Source organism: Arachis stenosperma, chromosome 8, assembly GCF_014773155.1.
Source record: "Arachis stenosperma cultivar V10309 chromosome 8, arast.V10309.gnm1.PFL2, whole genome shotgun sequence".
NCBI classification, from domain to species: Eukaryota; Viridiplantae; Streptophyta; class Magnoliopsida; order Fabales; family Fabaceae; genus Arachis; species Arachis stenosperma.
In genome coordinates, this window is record NC_080384.1 from 51,792,479 (window position 1) to 51,819,612 (window position 27,134).

A 27,134-nucleotide genomic window follows, 5' to 3' on the forward strand; every position below is an offset into this window, starting at 1 on the left:
AAAGAGATGATCAATCGGATTAAATAAATTAAAAAATATTGATGAGCAAAATAAATGTCACAATAATTATATAACTAATTTGAAAAAAATCAATTCAATCCATTCAAATTTTTATTTAAAATAGAAAATTTAAGATTACCAATAAATAAAAATGAATGGAATATAATAAAGAATAATTTTGGTAGTATAAATAATTAAATTAAATTAAATTATTATATACAACTTTTACTTTTACCTTATTATAATTTAAGTTAACATTAATGGTAAAAAACTAATTTTAAATAGCCCTAATTTGTATTTTACAACATAATTAAAGCACAATTCATATTTTTTTATTTTGTGCTTAATCAATATTTTTTAAATTTTTTAGTTAAGTCTTCTGTATTTTATGATTGATAAATTTTCTCTACAAAACACAAATTTGTCATGAATTATTAAAATCATAATTAATTAAGAAAATCAAGAAAAAATTATAAAAAATCAAATAAAAGATAAAAAAATAGAGTAAAAATTTATTTTGAAACTAAAAATTTGTCAATTGTACTAGAAATTCTAAAAATTTGTATCTTATTATATAATCAATTTTGTTATCCATTTCAACTTTATTATCCCTTTGTATCCAAAAATATATATAATGTCACACTTATTTTAGAAAAGATGAAACTCTTTAAATACATGGTATAATGTATAATTTAAGAACAATAAGATAAAAAATATCTAAAATTTTATAATAGTATTTGAAATTTCAATGATGATAATACAAAGAGTTTAAATCTACCAAATAAATTCAATAGTTAGCCTTTGTAAGACCCATAATTTTTGAAAATTTTTATTGTGAGTCAATTTTAATTTAAATTTATTTATTCATTAAAAACTTTAATTTCAGAAAATATTTTATTAAAGCTAATTAAATCAAGTTTTGATAATTAAACTAAAATTTTTATCTAATTTTATCATTAGTGGATAATCTTTTATATTTAAATTATAAAATTAGTAATTTAATAATTTAATTTTTATAAATAAAAAAATTAATTATATTATCTTTAATTCTTATATTAGAGTATTTATTCGAAAATAATTTATAATTGATGAACAAATAATATTTTTATATATAATTTTGTTGAATTAAAATCGGTTTTCAATTATTCTATTATCCCCATTTTTCTTAAATTACTAAACTACCCTAACCCTAACCTGACCCTAATTTCAAAATACACCCACAAAATTCTAGGCTAAAAAATTTATATATAATTAATTTTAATGTGAAATACAAAAGTTTTTTATTATTTTAGTGTTTTACATAATTGTGATAATAGCACAAAACGTCATTGACGTTTTATAATAAAAAAAATTTTAATTATAAAAGAATAAAACATCACTGACATTTTGTAATAAAAAATATTATTTTTATTATTAAAAGACAAAACGTCATTGACATTTTGATAAAAAAATATTATTTTAATTATAAAAATACAATGACGTTTTTGTAAATAAGCATAGCAATGTTTAACACATAGTTTAGTCCATTATGGAGAATTTCACACTTAGTAATACAATATAAAAGATAAAAAGTTCCAAAACTCTAACCTAACCTCCTTTCCTTTTCTTCCCTAAACACACACACAACCCCAACACACACGGCTCAGGATTCGGTGGTCCAGGAACCTTTGGACCACTTAGTGGTCCAAGTAGAAAACATATTTTTTAAGATTTTTTAACAACTGCTACATAGTTCTTTAACTAATTTTAATTATAAATTGACCCATATATTTTATATAATTATAAAAATAATTTTTTATTTTATAAATAATTAATTTATCATAAATCTATCATGTTCATTAACAATCAAATACAAAAACAATTTTTTGGCCATTACAATCGATTAAAATATTAAATTTGATTCGTGTCGTTCGCGAGGAATCATAAAATTGTGTTTTCTACGAAAACCAATCGATTGGAATAATGAATCAATCGATTGAATTATATCTCAATCGATTGGATTACAGTTTACCACTAAACAATCGATTGAAAATTGCCAAAAGCATGGTTTTCGCATAACTCAATCGATTGGTCATACGATCTAATCGATTGAACGATGCATAAAAATTGGATTTTTGTAATTCAATCAATTGTTTAGAATTTCCAATCGATTGAATGCTTCAAAACAACCTGAGTCTCACCAATTCAATCGATTGCTTTTGTGACTCAATCGATTGAATTTACCCAAACAATATAAATTTGCCAATTTCAATCGATTGTAGTGTGTGTGAGTTCAAATTCAATCGATTGAAATGATAATTCAATCCATTAGAACACGATGTATTACGTCAGTCTTGTTTTCGTTTTTAAAAATTATCTTCTTATTCATCTATCTCATCTTTAAAATTCTATCTTCCTTTTTTAAGGTTTTATTTTGATTTAGATATTCTAATCTTATCTTTTCCTTAATATTAATATTATAAATTGGTGAATAATCCATCACCAATTATTCAATCCCACCATTAAAATCGTGTATCATTCTCTTTATAAAAAATTTCATTGTTTTTCTTTCGAACATCCATCCATCTACTGAATATCTAATTTTTTTTATTTTTTATCCGTCTATTTAATATCCACTTTTTGTTCATCGTTAATTGACAATCACCGTTGCAGCAATCAGTAAAGGTCCAATCAATTTTTTTCATTGTTCAGAAAATAATCCATCGTTTTGATTACAAAATCGAGGTAAGTGGATAGAATCTCTAATTTTCCAATTATTCGTTTCGATATTTTATTCGTAAAATTGATTGTGTAATGAAAAAATGTTTTTTTATCTTTTATTAACTGACAAGACATTGAGAATTACTAAAAAGAAAATAGATGTTATTATTTTTTATTACTAATTAGCTAGCAATCAGGGACGGACCTAGAGGGGGCGAGTAGTGGCCTGGACCCCCCAAAATTTTAAGAAATTATACTTTATATACGATTTGTGTTTAAAAATAAAAACAAATATTAGGTAATTTAATAGTTTTATATGTATTATTTTTCACTATGTAATAGATTTATGTCTTAATTGTTAATTCATTAATATTTGTACCTAACTAATTTAATATCATACCCTCAAGTCTTTGTACCTTTCAAATTAGTTTTTATATAATAATTTTTATATTTATTTTTTTAAAAATCATTTGTTTTTTTATATTAATATATTTAACATTCATATTTTTATATTAATAATAACTTAAGTAGTTATGCTTTGGTAATCACATTATATACTGTAGATATTATTTTCTTGTAAAAAATATTAATTCTTCTTCTAAATTCACATTGGTAAAAGAAAAATTTTATAAAGATATCGTATATCTTGTATTCTACAATGGTACCGTGTCTTTCAATTAATTAATAATTTATAATTTATTTTCAAATTTTTTTAAAACTTTTGAAAGAATGAATTTTAATTAATAAGATATGGGATCATTTTTAGCAAATCCCGTTATAAATTATATGGTATTTTATAAATTTGTAATGTACAATTGTTAAAGTTATATTTTATTTATGTAATTATCATATTAAAAATAAAATTATTGGAAAAAATTATAATTATATGTATCTTAATAAATCTATTAAAAAACTAACTCCAATAACTATATGTTAATTATTTTTATAGATTAAAAAAATTATATAAAAATTGGCACATCAACATTAAAATCTCTGGATCCGTCCCTGCTAGCAATATACGAATCTATCTATTTTATGTAATGTTATAAGATGGAGTGTACTGATTTTTTTTTTCATTGGACATTTTAAGATGTCAGGTATATTTACGGACACTGAGATGAATGACTTTAACCAACAAGAAGAGCTAGTAAGTGACCAATATATGATGGATGAACAGAATGAATTCGAACAAGATTTCAGAGATGAATTTATTGAGGGAGCGTTTTTTTCTGAATCTGATATGTCAGAAGATATCCTTGAAGCCGCTTATGCGGTTGACTCCGTGCAAGACATTACAACTTTGAAATTTAGTGAGAATTTTGCGGAGAAAATTGGCAAATACCACTTTTCTACTTTGCAGCTTGCATTTGATTTTTATATGAAGTACTCAAAGTCGAAGAGCTTTAGTGCAAGGAAGAGCAAGACCTTCAAGAATAGTACTGGCGAGATATACAAACAAAAGTTTGTATGTCATAGGCAAGGATTCAGGATGGAGAAATATTACACGATGGAAAAAAAGGAAGAAGGAGCCTAGATTGGAAACAAGAACTGGATGTGAAGCCCGAATGGATGTTAAATTTGTACCAGAAACTGAAAGGTGGCATATCTTTTATTTCTCTGACAAACACAATAATGATCTATTGGATACACAATTCAGTGCTATGTTGCCTGCCCACAGAAAAATGTCAGAGGCAGATATTATGCAAATGATGAGTCAATTTTTGAAAATTTTTATTGTGAGTCAATTTTAATTTAAATTTATTTATTCATTAAAAACTTTAATTTCAGAAAATATTTTATTAAAGCTAATTAAATCAAGTTTTGATAATTAAACTAAAATTTTTATCTAATTTTATCATTAGTGGATAATCTTTTATATTTAAATTATAAAATTAGTAATTTAATAATTTAATTTTTATAAATAAAAAAATTAATTATATTATCTTTAATTCTTATATTAGAGTATTTATTCGAAAATAATTTATAATTGATGAACAAATAATATTTTTATATATAATTTTGTTGAATTAAAATCGGTTTTCAATTATTCTATTATCCCCATTTTTCTTAAATTACTAAACTACCCTAACCCTAACCTGACCCTAATTTCAAAATACACCCACAAAATTCTAGGCTAAAAAATTTATATATAATTAATTTTAATGTGAAATACAAAAGTTTTTTATTATTTTAGTGTTTTACATAATTGTGATAATAGCACAAAACGTCATTGACGTTTTATAATAAAAAAAATTTTTATTGTAAAAGAATAAAACATCACTAACGTTTTGTAATAAAAAATATTATTTTTATTATTAAAAGACAAAACGTCATTGACATTTTGATAAAAAAATATTATTTTAATTATAAAAATACAATGACGTTTTTGTAAATAAGCATAGCAATGTTTAACACATAGTTTAGTCCATTATGGAGAATTTCACACTTAGTAATACAATATAAAAGATAAAAAGTTCCAAAACTCTAACCTAACCTCCTTTCCTTTTCTTCCCTAAACACACACACAACCCCAACACACACACAGTAAGAAAGAAAGAAACAAAGGGAGAGAGAGAGCGAATAGGAGAAAAGGGAAATAGAGAGAGGAATCCGAGAGAGAACAGAGGAGGTGGAAGGGCTGCTGCCTCGCCGCGCCGTGTCACGTTGCCGTCCAGCCGCGTCGAAGAAGGAGAGGCATCGCCGTCACCGTCGAATGGGCCAATTGAGGGAGAGTGAGAGATGAACGGGAGAGCTCGCGATGGAGAGAGGGAAGATGCCGCCACTGTACGAGTCGCCGTCGAGCTCGCCGAGCAGAAGCTTGTCGCCGCCATTCACGCATCTATCGCCGTCCGAGGAGCTTCCATGGCCGCTGCCGTCGAGCTCACAAGTGAGAGAAAGAGAGTTCGCATGTGAGAGAGGACGGTGTTGCGTCGCCGTTCGTTGTTGCGCAGCCACCGCCACGCCTTGTCGTCGTCGCCAAAGCCGCCATCGTCGCCACGTCTCACCGCCGAAGGGGAGCCTTGCCAACGCCATTGCCGAAACCAGGCCAGATTCACCGGTAACTGCTTCTTCCTTTCTTGAATTTGTTCCATTTTTATTTTGTTCCGCTATTCTGATTTTGTTGGTGTCTTTGCTGCCACTACTATTGTTGGAGGCTGTCGCGGCGTCGTTAAGGTGCTTCGAAGGGGGAGACACGTGACAAGGAGTTGGAATTACTGCTGTCACACTGCTGCTGAGGGCCAGCCACCGCGCCGAGCTTCTGCCACCGTCAGGTCTACCGTCTGGTCACCATGTATTGCGCAGGTGTAGCAGGAATCACTGCCGGAGCTGCTGCCGCTTCGTTCATCCTTTCTTTTTGCGGTGAGTTGTTTTACTCCAAAAGCTCTTTATTGCTATTTCGATATATGTCGCTGAGGTTTTGTGGCGTTAGTTGCTATACGATTGAGTTTCGATTATTATATGTTGCGATTAGAGTTGCTGTGATTGCTGCGAAAATGGGTTAGAACTGAGGATGCGGCTGCCGCCGTTGCGGGCCAAGAGAAATCAGAGTTTTGTCACGTAATTGAGTCGCGAACGAGGTATGGGTGCTTTTTTTAAACTCATTTTATTTCAAAAATTATTATAAATTGATATTAATGCAATATATATTTTTGTGATTTCGTAAGTCTTATGGATTGATTTGAGTTGCTTTGGACCATTGTAATTGTTTGTTGTTGAATTATTGATTATTTGAGAAGATTGAATACTTTAGGTTATTGAATGATTTTTGCTAAATTGGTGGTTGCCGAATTGATTTTTTGAGATTTGAAAATAGTTTGATATTGGAAATGAGTCTGAGTTATTAAAAAGGGTTTGAGACATTGGATTTGGATTGTTGATTTATCGGAAATAATTTCTGAGAATTGAAATTGATTTGAGATATTGGAATTGGTGTGATTTAGAAATGATTTAAAGGAGTTTGAGGAATATTTGGATGGGATTCGAAAAGAGTGGCAAAGTCCAAGTTTTAGGGGAGGTACTACCAAAATTTCTATAAAATTTGGGACTTGTTTGAAATTTTGTTCAGAAAATTATGAATTTAAGAATTATATTATTTTACTTGAATTATTTTAAGAAAATGATAAAGTACTAAATTGGTCTCCTATATTTGTGCATAATCCTGTTTTGGTCTTTAAAGTTTAAAGTGTGTTATTTGAATCCAAAAAAGTTTCATTTAGCTTCAATGTAGTCTCACCCTGGTGTTAAAGTTAAAAAATTAATGGAATGTCCTACATGACAGCAGTATAAGAACAAAGTCAATAATTTGGAGAACAAGTACAAGTTCCAAAGCCACAAAATCAACCGTGGATGCATCAATATATGTATTTATCATTCTCCTTAGTTCTATAGAAAATATTTCATTTAAATTGTAAGAAAAATAATAAATAAATGTATTGATGCATCCACGGATGATTTTGTACCTTTGGAGCTTGTACTTGTTCTTTAGATTATCGACCTTGTTCTTGTACTGCTGTCATGTAGGACATTCCGTTAATTATTTAATTTTGACCTCACGGTGGGACTACATTGAAACTAAATAAAACTTTTTTGAATTCAAATAGGACATTTAAACGTTAAAGACTAAAATAGGATTACGCCTAAACATAAAAGACTGATTTAGTACTTTACTCTTAAGAAAATAATGAATTATGTTTTGAATAGAATTCTTGGGAAGAGAATTATGATTGAGATTTGATAATAATGATGATTGAATTTGAAAAGGATGATGAGGATTTATTTTAAAGTATGATTTGTTAATGAATGTATGTTTGTGATACTTGGATAGTAGTAAGTATTGTGGTTTGTTCTGCTTACTCTAGGTCAATGTTTAAGATACTTGGGCAGTAGCAAGGATTGTAGTTTGTCCCGTTTGTTCCAGGTTGAGCTTATAAACACCTACCTAAGTAGTAGCAACAATAGTGATTATTCCACTTGTTTATGATTGAACGGGTAGTAGCAAGAGGGATTGGGGCTCAGCCCTGCTTGCTTCGCGAAGGGTGTTTTTGTCCAATGTTAGCTACCAGGATATGTCGGAGTTGGCTATATAACCGACAGATGATATCGTCAGCCATAGGACAAACATGTATCATATGCATTTGTATGCTTTGGTTGAGTTTGATTTTTTTTTGTTTGCCTAATTGTTAAACTGTTATTAACTGCTATCTGAGCTATATGCTGTAACTGCTATCTATATCTGTGTTTTTTTTTATCTGTTTTGTCTGTGTTTATTCTGATGTGATACTTTTGAGATTATTGGTGATGAGATGATGATTGTGTTGATTGAGTATGAAATGGGCTGAAGACTGTGATTGGTTTCTGATTGAGTTGTTAGTAAAGTATGAAAAATCAAGTTGGTTCAGCATAGACTTAATAAACCTATACTTGGAATAGGTTGGTTATTCATACAGTCAAGGAAACTGATTGTGATTTTTCTTACAAGAAAAGAAGAGTTTTGGATTTCTGAAAAATTAAATATTGTTTTTTTGAAAAGGTCTTGGTTGATTAACAATTGGTTTTAAAAAGATTCATAAGACGAGCGATAATCAGTGCAAACGAAAAATAGTTTTTTTTTAAAATATCATCTTATAACAATTCTTAAAACCTCTACTGAGAACCCTTTCGAGAGCGATGTTCTCACTCCCCTACAGAAATTCTTTTTTAGTGACAGGTTCAGAAAGCTTTAGCGCGAAGCCACGACCGACTACAGAGCTTTAATGTATATATGTGTTTTCATTTTTTGTATTTAGTTTAGTCCTAGAATTTAATTTCCCCTCGACATTTATTGTTTGGTTATTAGAGGGGTAGGATTTGTGATGGATGAATTGTAAGTAAGTCTGTGTATTTATTTTTTTGTGAATATGATATATGACTATGTGATTTTAAAATATAGACTTTTCGCGTTATTAATTAAAGACTTGGTTCATATTTATGAAGGCTCGATATTAAATAAATATAGTAACAAATTAAAGGATTAGAGGTAAGTAACATCTGAACTTTTAGTACGATTATGAGGTGTTAAAACTAAGGGTATTACACCCTTTGCACGTCTTATTTAAATTTAAAATTTAATTTGTATCTTGGTTTTATAAGGAGATTTATAATTAGAGAAGAAAACAATAAAATCATTAATAATAATAATAATAATAATAATAATAATAATAATAAAGAAAAAGAAATGAACCTCGTATTAAAGAATGTTAGAAAAGAAATAATGAAGTTCGTAATAATAATAATAATCATGCTGAGAAATGATGTTGTTACTTTAGCCTTCTAACCTCCGCCTTTGGCCATCGTTTTTTTTTCTTGCTTTTTTACTTAAATGATCAAGTCATAAAAAAAAATAAAAATTCAAGAAAACGAAAACAGCAAGTTCAATAGTAACTATACAAATCAAAATACAAAAGAGAAAACAAACTATTATATGATAGAATTAACATGAGTATATTTCATCATTAAATAAATAAAGTTAACGGAAAACAAAAATACATGTAAAGAGAAAAAAAAGAGTTAAAATATCCAAAGTGATAAAAAGATTATAAAACAATGAATTTTTAATTAAATTAAATTGTATTTATTATTATTAGAAAGGGTAAGAGAGAGCATTAGAAAAGGTTTGTGTATATTCAAGTTGTGTAGAATGATACAATATAAAAGGGGATTTATAGGTGCTAAGAGAATCGAAATAATAAAAACATAATATCCTATAATAAATATTCAGATATGTTAAATAATGTTAATTGATCTAATTGATCCTAATTATGTCTAACATCCCTTCTAAAACTCAAGTGACAACTTGAGTTTGAAACTTATTTGAAACAACTAAATAAAAAAATACTTAAATTGATAGAACGAATGCAGATGGAACTGCTTGAAGAAAGCGCAGACAGAACTGTCGGAAGGAAGCGCATACAGAACTGCCACAAGGAAGCGCAGACGGAACTGCCGGAAGGAAACGCAAACGGAACTATTGGAAGAGAACGCAGACGGAACTACCGCAAAAGTGGCTAACTTCAAAAAAAACTACTGAAAAGATGGCAAACTGTTGAAAAAACTGTTGAAAAGTGACAAAGTGCGAAGAGATGACAAACTATCGGAAGGTGACGAAAAACATATGATTTCTCCATGAGAATAAGTAGTGGATGAGCTAATCGGTGAGATTAGAAAAATATCAAAGCATTGACAAAAGAGAAGGAAAAAATGGCACGGAAGAAAAGTATGAAAAGTATGGTGATTTCGCCAAAAGAAAATCAACTTATCCTCCTTAAGGAGGATATAATGACTCTGATACCATGTTAGAAAGGAGAGAGGGAGCAATAAGAAAAATGTTTATGAGTATTTAAGTTATGTAGAATGATACAATATGGAAGGGTATTTATAAGTGATAAGAGAATCAAAATAATAAAGACGTAATATCCTATAATAAATATTCAGATATGTTGAATAATGCTAATTGATCTAATTGATTCTAATTATACTCTAATAATTATATTCAATTCATTGATATACATAATATTAAATTTAGTGATACTTAAATATCTAATCAAATCACTTAGTTGATATAATTAAGTCAACGTAATAAATTGTATTTAATGCGTTAAAAGAAATAAATTAGAAAATACCCTTAAAAGCATTCGACGTCAACTTTATCATTAATTGCAAAAATTCGATTTTTATATAATAGAATAGATAGATAGATAAAATAGATAGAATAGATTTTTCCTTAATCTATACCTAGTTAAATTACATTTTATCTTTATTAATTGGTTATTCATAGTAGTTGGTATATATATATTAGTTTACAATTCACATCCACACATAGGGAGTGACAAACGGGTCTAAACATACCGGCTCGATTTGTGTAACCCGTAAAAAAAGACAGATCGGATTGAAAAATTGGGACGACTACGTAATAAAAGTCTGCCTAACCTATACCACTTAAACTACAGATTTTAGCGGGACCGGACAAATTTTCCGATAAACAGAATGTGTTTTTGGTAAAGGAGTATTTTTGTAATTTTTTTTTTGCCAAAATCCAACTTTCTCTCACCCCGACCCAATCCAAATAACCTATGAAACCCTACCCGCCATAAATCCCTGATTGACAGCCTCCTTACCACTCGACTACTGAGTTACTCCCTGGATCTCACTCCATCCCACTCACAAGTCACAACACAAAGCTTCTCCACCAATAGTCACTCACTCCTCACACTCACAAGTCACAACAGCCGCCGCTGACCTCTCCCAACCGTGCTGCGTCCGGCGCCGTCGCAGTCTCGCACATCCTCACGCTCGCACCTCGCAGTCTCGCACAGACGGCAAAGTCGCACCCAGCAGTCGCGGCGCTCCTCGTCACCGTCGCTCCTCGGTCCTCATGGGTCTTAGTCACCGCCGCTGCTCCGTCTAGCCGTCGTCGCCGCTGATCGTCGGTCCTGGGCTCCTGGGTCCTGGCCATCGGCGATGCTCGTCTGTCCTCTCGCTCTCTGGGTCTGCTCGTCTGTCCTCATCGCTGCTGCTCCTCGCTTCCTCTATCCTGTTCGTCGGCTCGTCGCTGCTGTTATTCTGAATTTCTGGTATGTTAGTTTTCTGGCTTCGGTTTTAGGTCAGAGATTTAGGTTTGTTTGCTGTGTTTTGTTTTATTTGATAATGGTCGAGTTTTGATTAAATCAGAATTGTTGATACTTGTTAAATCAAAATTGTTGATACTTGTTTTAAAATGGTTATGAGTTTTGATTAAATCTGATGCAGATTCATATGTTGTTTGCTGTTTTTTGTTTTGTTTGATAATGGTTGAGTTTTGATTAAATCAGAATTGTTGATACTTGGTATAAAATATTTTACACAGTTGCTCCATTATATCTGCTCATTGTCACACACTCAACTCTCTCTGTCTCTCGTCTTCAGGACCAAAAGCACGTTGCCCTCCCACAACGGCCAACACATCAAGATCGGCCAGAAAGGACTTTCAGCGGCAGGGGCCAGGGCGGCGTAGTCAACGGCGGCGCAGGGCTGGTTTGTCGTCAACCACGTGGCGGGTGGTAGGGTCCGGTGGCGTAGTCAACGGTGGTGCGGGGACTGGGTTGATATCAACGGCGGTGGCGTAGCCAACGGTGGTGCGGGGACTGGGTTGATATCAACGGCGGTGCAGGTGGCAGAGGCGGAGGTGGAGGACGGGTGTCTTATATCGGCTGCTGTTTGGTTCGATTTTTTAAAAAAAAATTATACAAACCAATTATTTGTAAAATTTTCGATTTGGTTTGGTTTTACTCTAGCGCCATCGCCTCCCCATAAGACACCTGACTCCACCTTCACCTCTGCCCTGCACCGCCATTGATGCCAACCCAGCCCCTGTGCCGTTGACTACGCCGGCCCCCGGACCCTGCCACCCGCGACGCCACTGATTCCAATCCAGCCCTGAGCCGGCGCTGACTACGCTGGCCCCGGCCCCTGCCATTGACTTTATTGTTGCTTAGGAGAGCCTTGCAAGTTTGTTTGAAGGTACACTTAGCATTCCGAAAATCACACAATGGTATGTCTTATGTTGGACCTGTTACTACTAATGGATTGTTATCTTATATTATATCAGCCCAACAAAAGTAAATATACATAGCTGTTAGCCATATTTTTCAGCTTAGGGACCATTATAAGAGTGCTAAACTTGCTTCCAAACTCAATTCCTCATGGAATTAACAAAAGTGGTCTTTGGGTATTATTGTTATTTATTATAATATGAATTATTAATCACATTAGAAAGACCAAATTAAATAAAAAAACTAACTATACAAGTCATATTAGAGTCATAAGTAGTGGAAAATTGTAGTCAAAGAATACTAAAAATATCTACTAGAAAAGGGTATTTTCCTCTCTAATTTGTTTTCTATTTTTCCTCTTTCAAAATAGTAGATTAGGTATTTTCTTTGACTGGAATGTGGAAGAAAGTACTCTTTCATTCTAACAAATGCCCTCGTTTTCTTTCCTTGTTTGAGATCAATTAATTGTTCTTGTTTAAAACTATTGCTTCTGTTGTTACTCAAATCTTTCTAAATTCGTTGTTTGTATTTGCACAATTTTCCTGATGTGTTGCTGCATCCATTGATGAGTTCTGTATTCTTCATTGCAGTTTTGGAAGGTAGACCCTTGTTAGAGGTTATGTTTTCTCCTCTTTTGCCTAGTTAGTTTTGCTCAAATATTTTGGCAAATATTAATGGGATCCATGTAATCACATAAATACTCAACATGGTTGTTCCTGGAATCAAAGGACTCATATATAGTTCTTTAAAATTGGGTAATTTAATATCATTCTTAATTGAGTTTGCGTCTTTATTAATTCTTTTTCTTCCAATTTTCCATTTCTGGTTTTGTTGACTAAATTTTACATATCATCTGATCATGTGGTTTTCTTACCTAACCTGGTTGGAGGTTTACTTCTCGTTTTGTATTGTTGATTTATGACTATTCATGATTAAATGAGTTTGATGCCATCTAGTAGAGTAATTTTTCTTCTGATGTCACTTTACTTGTTAGTTATTCAAATTTAATCAAAGCAATTTGTTTGAATGCATTTTTTTATTCTTGAAATTGCTTACCTCTCATTCTTCCATCAATTGATTATTACTTCACATGTTTATATCATATATATGTATCATTTGCATTTTTTTTTCTTGGATATCAGATTTAGGTATTATCGATATAGGTGAGTCATGTGATCATTGACATACTTATAAGATATGAGTGCGTTTGTTTCACTCTTTCTTTTATATTATAACCCATTATTTGCAGGCCTATGATAAACAGATTCAGAGATCAATTAGCTGTGGGAGAAGTTTATAAGATGATTTTTTTTTTCCGTCATGAATCATGGCTCTTATAGGGTAACTAGCATGATTTCATGTTGATTTTCCAGTTTAAGACCACTGGTAACCCCTGCAACTTCTGATTTTATACCTAAACTTGGATTGAAAATTACTCCATTTGTTGAGTTTTAACAAATTACTCAGGATTCTGATTAATTAGTGGGTATGCTTTATCCTTTTTCCCCCTAATGTTTTCTTTATTTGTTTCTCTCGGATTTCTGTTAATATTTCTTATACGTTTGTTTCTTGAATATCATTTTTTAATAGCTGTTATGGGTTTCCTTATATCAGATGTTATGAGTTTTGAGGTTTAAAATTTATATTATCTTTCCTTATCTAAATGTCTAAATTATTTGCTGTTTTGGGTTGAGGATTCAGTGTGCTGAGTATGTGGATCAACTTAATGTATTTGATATCATTTAAGGAGACATTTGAGAGAGCACTTACTTTCCTGTTCATCTCTGTGGTCCTATGCAATGCTTGCACCGCAAATTTCGTTAGCTTTTTGGTTTATTTTTTGTCTAAGGTCAGAGTTTCAGGATTCAACATTTTGATGTGCTGGTGAAATACTGGTCCCATTTTATTTTGTTGCCTTTTATATTCAATGAGAATCTCCCTATTGCCTCTACAGAAGGGATCTTTAAACTTAAAAAGTCTATTTTTTGTACGGTTTAGTTTAAAGTGTATTTGTGCTAATTTGTCAATTTTTTTACCCCAAAGCTACCCTAAATTCAGCAAGAAGCCTCCTCTGCTTCTCCGACTGTGTGTTGCCACTTGCCACAAGATCAGTTCACGACTCTCTTTCAAGGTGAATCTCACTGAATGGCTTTATGCTATAATTACATAAAATTTTCATTGAGCAATGTTATATGAGCAACAAAATTTATCACTTTTGACCAACATTTTGCCAATTCTAGACACTATAGACTAATTCTAAACCTTAAACACTAAACTCTAAATTCTAATAGTTAAAAATAAGGTGTTGGCCCAAAGTGTTGGTTAATATTGATAAAAAGTGTTGGGTCTCTAACATTTCTCATCCATTTTTCTTTTCTAATTTCTTATGGTTTTGTGCTATATCTTTTTTCACTATATTATTGTTACTTGGTTGTGATTAATGTTCTATGGTTTTGGTTGAATGAGAACTACCAACTTCACTAGTTTTAGTCTTTTAGATGGCTCTGGCTTTTTATCTTTAACTATTGTATTTTTTGCATTCTACTTTAGTTAAGTTAGTCATGCTCGATAGATTATTTTTAGTTCAATTCTTAGTTCTTTTGGTGTATTTAAATTCTAATCTCATGAATGAAATGGAATGGAATGTTGTAATTTTTTAAGATAGGTAATTCTTTAATTGTAGCTATGAAATAAAAAATGGCATTGAGTTATAAAATTGAGAAAAAGAAGCATTTCTGTGAAAATTTAATATATAATGGACAATTTTTGGTTGGTGCTACATAAGTAATCTAAACACACTTTCAGTCTTGGTTGGATATGGAATTCTATGATTGTTAGAACTTAGAAGCAAATTTGGTGTAGCCTATGTTGATATTTCTTTAAAGTTTTATCTTTATAGCATGCAAGAAATGAAAAGGGTATTTCATCATCTAGCTTTTCAGTTGATATTTTTTCTTAGCGCAATTGATTGATGTCAATCTTGATTTGTGAAATTCTTTGATTAGGATGATGTAGGTTACTCTAATCTTGTTCAATCCTCTATGTCTCAATTTCTTCAGTTGAAGATGTAAGCCTGCCATGTTCAAACTGGTCGTAGTGATGTCACTGAACAATTTCTTTCAGGGTATTGTGAGGCTGAATCCTTGCTTAAAGATTACAGATGGAAATAGTGGCCAACTTTAGAGGCAGTAACGTTTGCATCGGAAGAGACGAGCTCACCGGAAACCACCATAGAGAAAAACTAAACAAGTTTAGGAATGTTGGAATTTTGTTCATTGTAAATTCGTTGATGCTAGAACTCTGTGTGAATATAGTATCCTCTTAATTTTGTTTGTTGATGTGTGAATATATTCGTTCTTATTCCTCACCAATTTGTATGCCCCTGATCTCTTAGCCGCTGTTGGTTTTTGTTGCATATTGTTAGATAGGCCCTAGTTATGTTTTCTCCTCCATGATATCTCATAAATTATCAACGTGATTGCTCCTGGCATGGAAGGATTTGTATATAGTTCTTTAAAATTGGATAATTTAATATCATTCTTAACCAGGTTTGCCTCTTTGTTAATTCTTTTTCTTCCAATTTTTCATTTCTTACCTAACCTGGTTGAAGGTTTACATCTCATTTTGTATTGTTGATTGATGACTATTCATGATTAAATGAGTTTAATTCATCTGGTAGAGGAATTTCTTTTCTGATGTCTCTTGTTATTCAAATTTAAACAAAGCAATTTGGTTGAATGCATTTTTTTTTTCATGAACTGGCCGACGTCATTCCATCATTTGCATTGTTTTGTTTTCTTGGGTATCAAAGTTAGGCATTCTTTATGCAAGTCATGTGATCGTTGACATACTTATAAGCTATGGGTGTGTTTGTTCCACTCTTATATTTAGATAGTGTCCTTTATGGATGTCTACTCAAGACACACTAGCATATACTTGTTAACAAATAAATCTCAAGTATTTTCAGTTTTTAAACAATTTAAAACAACTATGGAAAATCAACTGAACTGTAAAATAAAAACACTACAAAAAGATAATTGAGGTGAGTATTTGTCTACTGCATTCAAAGTTAAGGTATTATTCACAATTAAACATAGGTATATTGTTGAATCAGGACTAGCAATATTCGCCACTGCATCATTACCTTTGAGATTTTGGGATGAAGCTTTTTGTACTGCAGTATAATGCTGCTCCTGATTACAATTCTATGAGGATTTTTGGTTGTCTATGTTATCCACATACATGACCTTTTAATCAACATAAGCTTGAGTTTAGATCAAATCTTTGTATTTTTATTGTCTATGCAATGAATCAGAAGGGATATAAATGTTTGACTAAAAATGGGCAGATCATTATCTCAAGAGATGTCATATTTGAAGAACATGTATTCCCTGCACAAACCTTTTTTAATATTGAACATCTTAAGCAGCACATAAGTAATGCCATACCTCCCTCGGAGAGGCCCCCTATTATTTCTGCTTTACCACCTTCTTCTCTAAATCCCCCTAATTTTCTCTCTCCTCCAAATGTCCCTAGTTCTACTTTTAATTCTAATTTAGGCATTTCAAATGAACTATTACAACTACTTCAGCTCAGACTACCAATGCAGCACCTATTCCACTCTCTGATATTCAGATTGAATTAAAGGGAGATCAAAAGAGTTAATCTAGTCATCATACTCAAGGCACTACAAGTGCATCACTTACCTGGTAAGCAATCTGACACTGATCTATTGCCTAAATCTGTCAAATCTCCATTATGGAAAGGAGCTATGATTATGATTACTGAGTATAAAGCATTATTGCATCATAATACATGGTCTTTAGTTGAAAAACCATGTAATGAAAAGATTGTGACATGTCAATGGGTTTTTGCAGTGAAAAAAAACTCTAAAGGAGAAATAATTAGATACAAAGCTAGATTAGTAGCTAGAGGATTCAGCCAAACAGCAGGGGTAGACTTTGACCAAGTCTTCTCCCCTATTGTTAAACCTGTTACAATTCGAATTATGATTAGCATTGCATTATCAAAAGGCTGGAGAATAAAGCAATATGATTTTCAAAATACTTTTTTCAATGGCCAACTTCATGAAACTTTTGAGAAAACTGGTAGTGGATTTGTAGTTTTGCTGTGATTCTGTTGGTATTCCATTGATGACTTTTGTTATTTTCTGTATGCGATGCATTTATTGATCTCTGACCTGTCTTGACATTTCTTTTTCTGATGTTGGACAAGTATCTGTTTTTTAGATTTTCGGACTTTTTTTTTAACCAATCTCCAAATGGATCTTGGGTGTATAGTATGTAAGGTTGCGTTTGTGTACAGAGGAGACATAGACAGAGACAATGTGTTCGGGGATACTAAATTAGTGTATTTTGTGTCCATCGTGACAGGAATGACACGAAGACACTAACAAGTTATTTTTCATTTTTTCTTTCATTATTCTTGTTAATTTTTTATAATTATATTTTTTATTATTATATTTTTCGTCTCAAATTTTTTGAATGAAAAAAATGAGAATGGATTAAATTTTCATAATTTGTTCTAGTTTATCACCAAATATAATACAAGAATACAAAATTTTAGTGTCTTGTCTTGTCTTGTCCTGTTCTCAGAAACAAACGCAGCCTAAAGTCCTTGACTGGACTGAACTTCTTCGTCTTCATCTGTTGGTTCTACATTTATTACTTTTAGAAAATTATGGATTTCCTTTTCTGAAGTGGCCACTGCAAGGGCAACCATCATCTGTTTTTTATAGGCTAAGAAATGAGTTTCTTTTTCGTATGATATTTTTTCAAACCTTGAACTGTGGCTCGGGGGATTTTGCTCTTTTTTTAGATATAGTCATCCAATTATTAATGGCCCTTTTACTGATTAGGTTAAGCTCGAATTTATTCCACAATTTTACTTTTGTATTTAATGAATTAAATATTGTACGCTTGGAGTATCTTTATATCCTGCAGAGTCATATTTCCAGGTCATTATCCAGCATATTTTCATAGTGGGAATGAAAGAAAATCAGCTTATATTCATCTAAAACTGAGGTTTTACTTTTGAAATATTCATAAGCCATGCTATCCTCTTTCAGAAAAATAGTTTCTATTAGTCCGAACTCTTGGAACCACACCTGAAACCACTTGGGAAACTGGAGAGAAATTCCCATATGAAACCATATGAACCAAGAGTGTGGATTCAGAGAAAAATACAGAGTGTTCCACCATGCATCTATGTAATCATAATAGGAGTAATATTGAGGTTCAAATTTTCTAGTAAAACTTTTAATGTAAAAGGAAGGTCTTTTCCATTCTGATAGGGTTATTACTTGAATGATCTTAATTTTGAAGTATATTATGTCTTGTAGTTGGGTCTTTATTGTGAGTTAATTCAATGGATCATGTGTCAACTAGAATAATTTCATAAAAGGTTCAGGTTTTTTGAATACTCACGAGAGGGTAATAAAAAGTATTTGAAAAAATTGTTTTGTAAAGGGTTCTTCTATCCGTCTTGAACCACTCTTTCTCTAAGGCCATTATTTTTATAGGTACAGGTTTTTCATGGTAAGGATGCTCTTCAAATAATGGTTTAATTTTGAATAGATGAGATGATTGTAATAATGTATATCTGTTAACCGTAGAAATTTCATATAAACTCTTAGTTGATGTAGATAATTTTTTGCTCTTAACAACCTGTGACATTGTCAAAGGTTTAATTGTTAATTATTTATCTTGTATTGATATTGCTGTTGGACCTAGTGGTTGACCATAATCTTCACTATTTACTTGTTTCTTACTCATTTTTATCTCAAAAAAATTCTTTTGTTAGAAAATCAAGCAATGCATTTGATTCATCTTTAATATATTCAATAGTAAAATCAAAGCATGATAATATAGCTTGTCATTTAGTAAATATTTGTTTAGAAACTAATGTTTTGACATCATTTTTTAATACACTAGGAACAACTTTACAATTAGTCCTGATTAAAAAGGTCTTATTGAACAGGTCTTCTTAAAAACGTGAAACACATAAGACAATGGTTAATATTTTTTTATTAGTTAATTATTTATTAATTTTTAGAGTTTTACAAATCTTATAGTTTATAGTCATTCTATCAGTTTCTTCTTTGACAATTAATTTAGTTATTTTTTCATAGTACTTGGTATGTATTAACTCTTTCTGTATACAGTTTACATCTGCTCCTAGTCTACCATAATTATAAACTCAAATTTCTCTTTTCCGATCATTATTACTATAGGAGTATACCATTTCTGATTAATTAGTAATGTTATTTCATTAATGTAATTTGTAGGGTTATGACTTCTTCTTCTTCTCCCTCTATTAATTTTAATTGTTCCTTTTCCTTTTGTAACTTCATTATATTTTCTCCTTCTAACTTCAGTATTCTATAGTCAAGAGAGATATCCTGTTATTTTAATTCAGAAATTTCGAGTTTCAACATTTTTATTTCTTCTTGTAAATGCTTTAAAGAAGTCTCTTTCTTTGAGTTCTAAACCTGTTATATATCTCTTTAATTTCTATTGGCCTTATTTCTTTTTTGAGGTTTTTCTTCTTTTCTAATCAAATCATTTAATTGAAATATGAACTCATCTTTTAAGGGAGAATCTTTTAATTTATCTATTATAGATACTAAAGTGTTTGTTTGTTCTCTGGTTAATGTATTGATTGACTTTTCTAGAGTTCTCGTAATTATATTTAAGGATTTTATACAACTATCACAATTACATATTCTTGTTCCCAAACACGGGTCTTCTTCTAATTTAGAAAAATTCGAAAAAGATGGTATATCTAACTGTTGTATAAAATTACCTGAATCATCAAAAGAATATTCTTTTTTCTATTTTGATTTGTAATTCACTATCAATTAGTATAGTAGCTAAAGCTTTCCTTACTTATTCATTACTAATTTTGTTTATTTTTTCTATGTTTTGAGTTGTCACTTTTTTTTTTACTATTCTATTTTTATTTTTTTTTATAGTTTTTCTTTGGCTTATTTCCTGTTGTATAAGGTTCTTTAAATTAATACCTATACTTGTTCCTATAATTCTTTATATTTCTTTTCTTAATATTCTATTTTGGTTGGTAGGTGCCTTTTCAGTTGTAATGTCATACTGTTGACAAAAATTTTCTAATTTTTGCTTACTACCCATATTTTCTTTTCTTATTTTTTCTTGTAATCTGGTGTCAGTACATATTTCTACTCTAATTTGTACTACTATATTATGTATTTGGCCAAAAGTTAGACCTTCATACGATATTTTTTGAGTATCAAATAGAGATTGTAGTTTTTGTAAAACTTTTTCTAAAAAAATTTGGGTAAGGCTGCTATAAATCTTTCTTTCCAAAAAAGGGCTGCTACATCATCTCTCATCATAACTTTAGAGATAAAAACATCTTTATACGACTTGTAGTCAGACATGGTGAGACATTGTAAGTTCATTAGTTGGGTTCATATTTTGTCTTTAAAAATATTTGAGTCTCCTAAAATATTTTTTATGATTGTAAAGATTAAGGTTGATGTGGCGTCTTATGTTTGGTCGTTTGGTTTTACACTACTTATAATTAAGTCTTTTTTCGATAAGGTTAAAAAGTTATTCCATCATCCTTTTAATTATCCCTTGAACTCTTGGGTGATCATGACTACTGCTTCTCTATCACTAGCTCATTTTGCTTTATAACTTCTTTTCTAATCAGATCATTTAATTGAAATATGAATTCATCTTTTAAGGGAGAATCTTTTAATTTATCTATTATAGATACTAAAGTGTTTGTTTGTTCTCTGGTTAATGTATTGATTGACTTTTCTAGAGTTCTCGTAATTATATTTAACGATTTTATACAACTATCACAATTACATATTCTTGTTCCCAAACACGAGTCTTCTTCTAATTTAGAAAAATCCGAGAAAGATGGTATATCTAACTGTTGTATAAAATTACCTGAATCATCAAAAGAATATTCTTTTTTCTATTTTGATTTGTAATTCACTATCAATTAGTATAGTAGCTAAAGCTTTCCTTACTTCTTCATTACTAATTTTGTTTATTTTTTCTTATGTTTTGAGTTGTTAGCGTAGTGACCTAATTTTTTATATTTCCAACAAACTATGTATTTCTTGTCACTTTTTTTTTACTATTCTATTTTTGTTTTTTCTATAGTTTTTCTTTGGCTTATTTCCTGTTGTATAAGGTTCTTTAAATTAATACCTATACTTGTTCCTATAATTCTTTATATTTCTTTTCTTAATATTCTATTTTGGTTGGTAAGTGCCTTTTCAGTTGTAATGTCATACTGTTGACAAAAATTTTTTAATTTTTGCTTACTACCCATATTTTCTTTTCTTATTTTTTCTTGTAATCTGGTGTCAGTACATATTTCTACTCTAATTTGTACTACTATATTATGTATTTGGCCAAAAGTTAGACCTTCATACGGTATTTTTTGAGTATCAAATAGAGATTGTAGTTTTTGTAAAACTTTTTCTAAAAAAATTTGGGTAAGGCTGTTATAAATCTTTCTTTCCAAAAAAGGGCTGCTACATCATCTCTCATCATAACTTTAGAGATAAAAACATCTTTATACGACTTGTAGTCAGACATGGTGAGACATTGTAAGTTCATTAGTTGGGTTCATATTTTGTCTTTAAAAATATTTGAGTCTCCTAAAATATTTTTTATGATTGTAAAGATTAAGGTTGATGTGGCGTCTTATGTTTGGTCGTTTGGTTTTACACTAGGGGTGTTCGCGGTGCGGTTTGGTTCGGTTTTTGAAGGAAAAGCCATCCGATCCGGTCGTTTAATTAAGCTGCGGTTCGGTTTGGTTCGGTTTTTTTTTCAAGGTCATCCGAACCAAACCAAACCAATTAAAATCGGTTTGGTTTAGAAAGATTAAGTTGATGTGGCGTCTTATGTTTGGTCGTTTGGTTTTACACTAGGGGTTCGCGGTGCGGTTTGGTTCGGTTTTTGAAGGAAAAGCCATCCGATCCGGTCGTTTAATTAAGCTGCGGTTCGGTTTGGTTCGGTTTTTTTTTCAAGGTCATCCGAACCAAACCAAACCAATTAAAATCGGTTTGGTTTAGTTCGGTTTGTTCGGTTTTTTCAATCAAATAAAAAAAATTCTACCATACTATTATGCAATGTCATAAGATTGAAATCACAAGCCAAATACACAATAGCTACAAAGTCTTGATAATGAATATAACGACAATAGAATTCAAATACGACAATTAAAGTTTAATAGCTCACAGTCAACACAACGAAAATAAAAATAATTGTCATTAACTGAGCAATTAACAAAGTTATGGTGTTGTCTTCTCCAATAAAATAGCTAAAACTTCATAATGCAAACCAACCTGAATAAAAAAAAACAATTACATAAAGAACACAACAACACAACATAATTATAATAATAATAATAATACAAGGAGAAAACCAGCAATGAACAATTACAAAAACAAGCATAAACCAGCATAAACCAAACAATAAAACAAATTAAACCAGCAATGAACAAATTAAACCAGCAAGACAGCAATAAACCAGCCCTAAACCAGCTAAACCAAACAGAATTGGCACTTGATTACATACGATCTTATAAAGTTGTATGTCACTTTCACTAGAGATTCATTTTGCTTATATGCTTGTTGAACTGGTAAACTAACCCAACATTTAATTATATATATATATAGTTGGATGAATAATTGAATATAGGAGTAGTTTCCATATTACCAAATAGTAAAAAAAAACGTACACAGAAGGAAATATATATAGTTAGCGGAATAGTGAAAATTAATTGATGTTTTTTTTTTTTGGTTTCAATGAAAATGAATTGATTAAGAGGGAATTGAAGGACGTTATAAGGGTTCATAGGAAAAATGGAAAGTCAAGAAAGTGTAGCTGAATTCAACAAAATTCAGAACCTTCTAAAATGTTCACATCCAGCCCCAAAACCTTCTGTTTAATTCATATAATGCATGCTAACTGCATATTAATCATGGCTTCCACAACATTTAATACATGGCCTATTGATGGTCTAGATAATTTTTAATAATTTCAGAATACCAACAATTGGCACTTGATAATGTGAACAATAAACATAAACAAGCTATAAACCAAGCAGAATTGACACTTGATAATTGAAAAACAATGAACAAGCAAGGCAGCAATAAACAAGCAAGGATTGGCACTTGATAATGTGAACAAGCAATGAACAAATTAACCAGCCCTGAACCAACTAAACCAAACAGAATTGGCACTTGATACAATCACAACAATATAGAACAATGAAACTGGAATGATTGATTATTGATTAACAAGTTAACAACAACCAGCAGCAATCCTCATGAATAACCAAGTCAGCAAACAATTCACAAACAGAACAAAATCAGCAACAATGAATCAAATTACCAAAATAAATCAATAATTTAACCAGCAACAATACCTAACAAAAAAATCAATAACCAGCAACAATGAATCAAATTAACAATGAATCAACAAGTCAGCAAAAAGTACACAATATCAATGAATCAACGATTTAACCAATTACATACCTGATTCGGTGGCTCGGGCTCCATCTGACTTGAATCGATGACTGAGTGGGAGACTTGAATCGGTGACTGGTGGGTGCTGTGCTGTGGGTGGCGACTGGCGAGGGTTGTGGCTGCTACTGGGTGCGAGGTTGCGAGGGTCGGGCTCTGCTACTGCTGGGTGCGAGGAAGGAGGCTCGGGCTCTGCTACTGTTTGGCGCTGGGTGCGAGCCTGCGAGGGACGAGGGTCGTGCGCTGTGTGCGAGGATCGTTCAGGCTGTGGTGCGAGGTGGTGCGCCACTGCAGAGGAGAGCGCGACGGTGAGAGGAGAGCGCGACGGTGAGAGGCTGAGACTGAGAGCTTTGGATTGGGGGTGGGAGGCGTGGGGTTGGGTTTTGGGGGGAGGGGAGTGGGTTGGTTTTTTAGGGTTTTTTTAACTAAACCGGTTCGGTTCGGTTCGGTTAGGGTTTTCCTGGTCAGAACCGAAAACCGAACCGAACCGCAAAAAAACTGCAAAACACATTTTTCGATTTAGTTCGGTTTTCGGTTTTGTTCGGTTTTCGATTTTTTCGGTTCGGTTGGTCGGTTTAGTTCGGTCCGGATCGGTTTTGAACACCCCTATTTTACACTACTTATAATTAAATCTTTTTTCGATAAGGTTAAAATGTTATCCCATCATCCTTTTAATTATCCCTTGAACTCTTGGGTGATCATGATTACTGCTTCTCTATCACTAGCTCATTTTGCTTTATAACTTCTTTTCTAATCAGATCATTTAATTGAAATATGAATTCATCTTTTAAGGGAGAATATTTTAATTTATCTATTATAGATACTAAAGTGTTTGTTTGTTCTCTGGTTAATGTATTGATTGACTTTTCTAGAGTTCTCGTAATTATATTTAAGGATTTTATACAACTATCACAATTACATATTCTTGTTCCCAAACACGAGTCTTCTTCTAATTTAGAAAAATCCGAAAAAGATGATATATCTAACTGTTGTATAAAATTACCTGAATCATCAAAAGAATATTCTTTTTTCTATTTTGATTTGTAATTCACTATCAATTAGTATAGTAGCTAAAGCTTTCCTTACTTCTTCATTACTAATTTTGTTTATTTTTTCTTATGTTTTGAGTTGTTAGCGTAATGACCTAATTTTTTATATTTCCAATAAATTATGTATTTCTTGTCACTTTTTTTTTTACTATTCTATTTTTGTTTTTTCTATAGTTTTTCTTTGGCTTATTTCCTGTTGTATGAGGTTCTTTAAATTAATACATATACTTGTTCCTATAATTCTTTATATTTCTTTTCTTAATATTCTATTTTGGTTGGTAGGTGCCTTTTCAGTTGTAATGTCATACTGTTGACAAAAATTTTCTAATTTTTGCTTACTACCCATATTTTCTTTTCTTATTTTTTCTTGTAATCTGGTGTCAGTACATATTTCTACTCTAATTTGTACTACTATATTATGTATTTGGCCAAAAGTTAGACCTTCATACGATATTTTTTGAGTATCAAATAGAGATTGTAGTTTTTGTAAAACTTTTTTTAAAAAAATTTGGGTAAGGCTGCTATAAAACTTTCTTTCCAAAAAAGGGCTGCTACGTCATCTCTCGTCATAACTTTAGAGATAAAAACATCTTTATACGATTTGTAGTCAGACATGGTGAGACATTGTAAGTTCATTAGTTGGGTTCATATTTTGTCTTTAAAAATATTTGAGTCTCTTAAAATATTTTTTATGATTGTAAAGATTAAGGTTGATGTGGCGTCTTATGTTTGGTCGTTTGGTTTTACACTACTTATAATTAAATCTTTTTTCGATAAGGTTAAAAAGTTATTCCATCATCATTTTAATTATCCCTTGAACTCTTTGGTGATCATGACTACTGCTTCTCTATCACTAGCTCATTTTGCTTTATAACTTCTTTTCTAATCAGATCATTTAATTGAAATATGAATTCATCTTTTAAGGGAGAATCTTTTAATTTATCTATTATAGATACTAAAGTGTTTGTTTGTTCTCTGGTTAATGTATTGATTGACTTTTCTAGAGTTCTCGTAATTATATTTAAGGATTTTATACAACTATCACAATTACATATTCTTGTTCCCAAACACGAGTCTTCTTCTAATTTAGAAAAATCCGAAAAAGATGATATATCTAACTGTTGTATAAAATTACCTGAATCATCAAAAGAATATTCTTTTTTCTATTTTGATTTGTAATTCACTATCAATTAGTATAGTAGCTAAAGCTTTCCTTACTTCTTCATTACTAATTTTGTTTATTTTTTCTTATGTTTTGAGTTGTTAGCGTAATGACCTAATTTTTTATATTTCCAACAAATTATGTATTTCTTGTCACTTTTTTTTTACCATTCTATTTTTGTTTTTTCTATAGTTTTTCTTTGGCTTATTTCCTGTTGTATGAGGTTCTTTAAATTAATACATATACTTGTTCCTATAATTCTTTATATTTCTTTTCTTAATATTCTATTTTGGTTGGTAGGTGCCTTTTCAGTTGTAATGTCATACTGTTGACAAAAATTTTCTAATTTTTGCTTACTACCAATATTTTCTTTTCTTATTTTTTCTTGTAATCTGGTGTCAGTACATATTTCTACTCTAATTTGTACTACTATATTATGTATTTGGCCAAAAGTTAGACCTTCATACGGTATTTTTTGAGTATCAAATAGAGATTGTAGTTTTTGTAAAACTTTTTCTAAAAAAATTTGGGTAAGGCTGTTATAAATCTTTCTTTCCAAAAAAGGGCTGCTACATCATCTCTCATCATAACTTTAGAGATAAAAACATCTTTATACGACTTGTAGTCAGACATGGTGAGACATTGTAAGTTCATTAGTTGTGTTCATATTTTGTCTTTAAAAATATTTGAGTCTCCTAAAATATTTTTTATGATTGTAAAGATTAAGGTTGATGTGACGTCTTATGTTTGGTCGTTTGGTTTTACACTACTTATAATTAAATCTTTTTTCGATAAGGTTAAAAAGTTATCCCATCATCCTTTTAATTATCCCTTGAACTTTTGGGTGATCATGACTACTGCTTCTCTATCACTAGCTCATTTTGCTTTATAAGCAGTTGCTGTCATAGTCATACTACACATTAGATCTAGAATAGCTCATTCACTTAACTCATCTAGATTTCATTCTACTAAATCAGATCCAATAAAACTATTTTGTACTAACTGTATTCTTTCTTCAAGGCTTACGTCAGTTGGGGTTGGTCTTGGATAATAATTTTTTTGTTTCAGATAATATTAATTCTTATGTGTTATCTTGTTAATTTCTATTG

General features: G+C 31.1%; 1 long non-coding RNA gene across 5 annotated transcripts; it reads left to right on the top strand.

The window, feature by feature from the left end:
• The first annotated feature begins 5,223 nt into the window (after positions 1–5,223).
• On the top strand, positions 5,224–15,875 carry LOC130944352 (uncharacterized). 5 transcript variants are annotated; one of them, XR_009072028.1, is made up of 5 exons: positions 5,224–5,758; positions 5,855–6,060; positions 6,173–6,278; positions 11,641–14,397; positions 15,326–15,875. It is a non-coding gene; the product is annotated as an uncharacterized LOC130944352 (long non-coding RNA). The 5 variants fall into 5 exon arrangements; XR_009072031.1 differs by lacking the exons at positions 5,224–5,758; positions 5,855–6,060; positions 6,173–6,278 and adding an exon at positions 10,854–11,309 and having other exon boundaries at positions 11,641–12,265; positions 12,857–14,397; positions 15,326–15,856; XR_009072029.1 differs by lacking the exons at positions 5,224–5,758; positions 5,855–6,060; positions 6,173–6,278 and adding an exon at positions 10,854–11,309 and having other exon boundaries at positions 11,641–12,234; positions 12,857–14,397; positions 15,326–15,853.
• Positions 15,876–27,134: the final 11,259 nt, after the last annotated feature.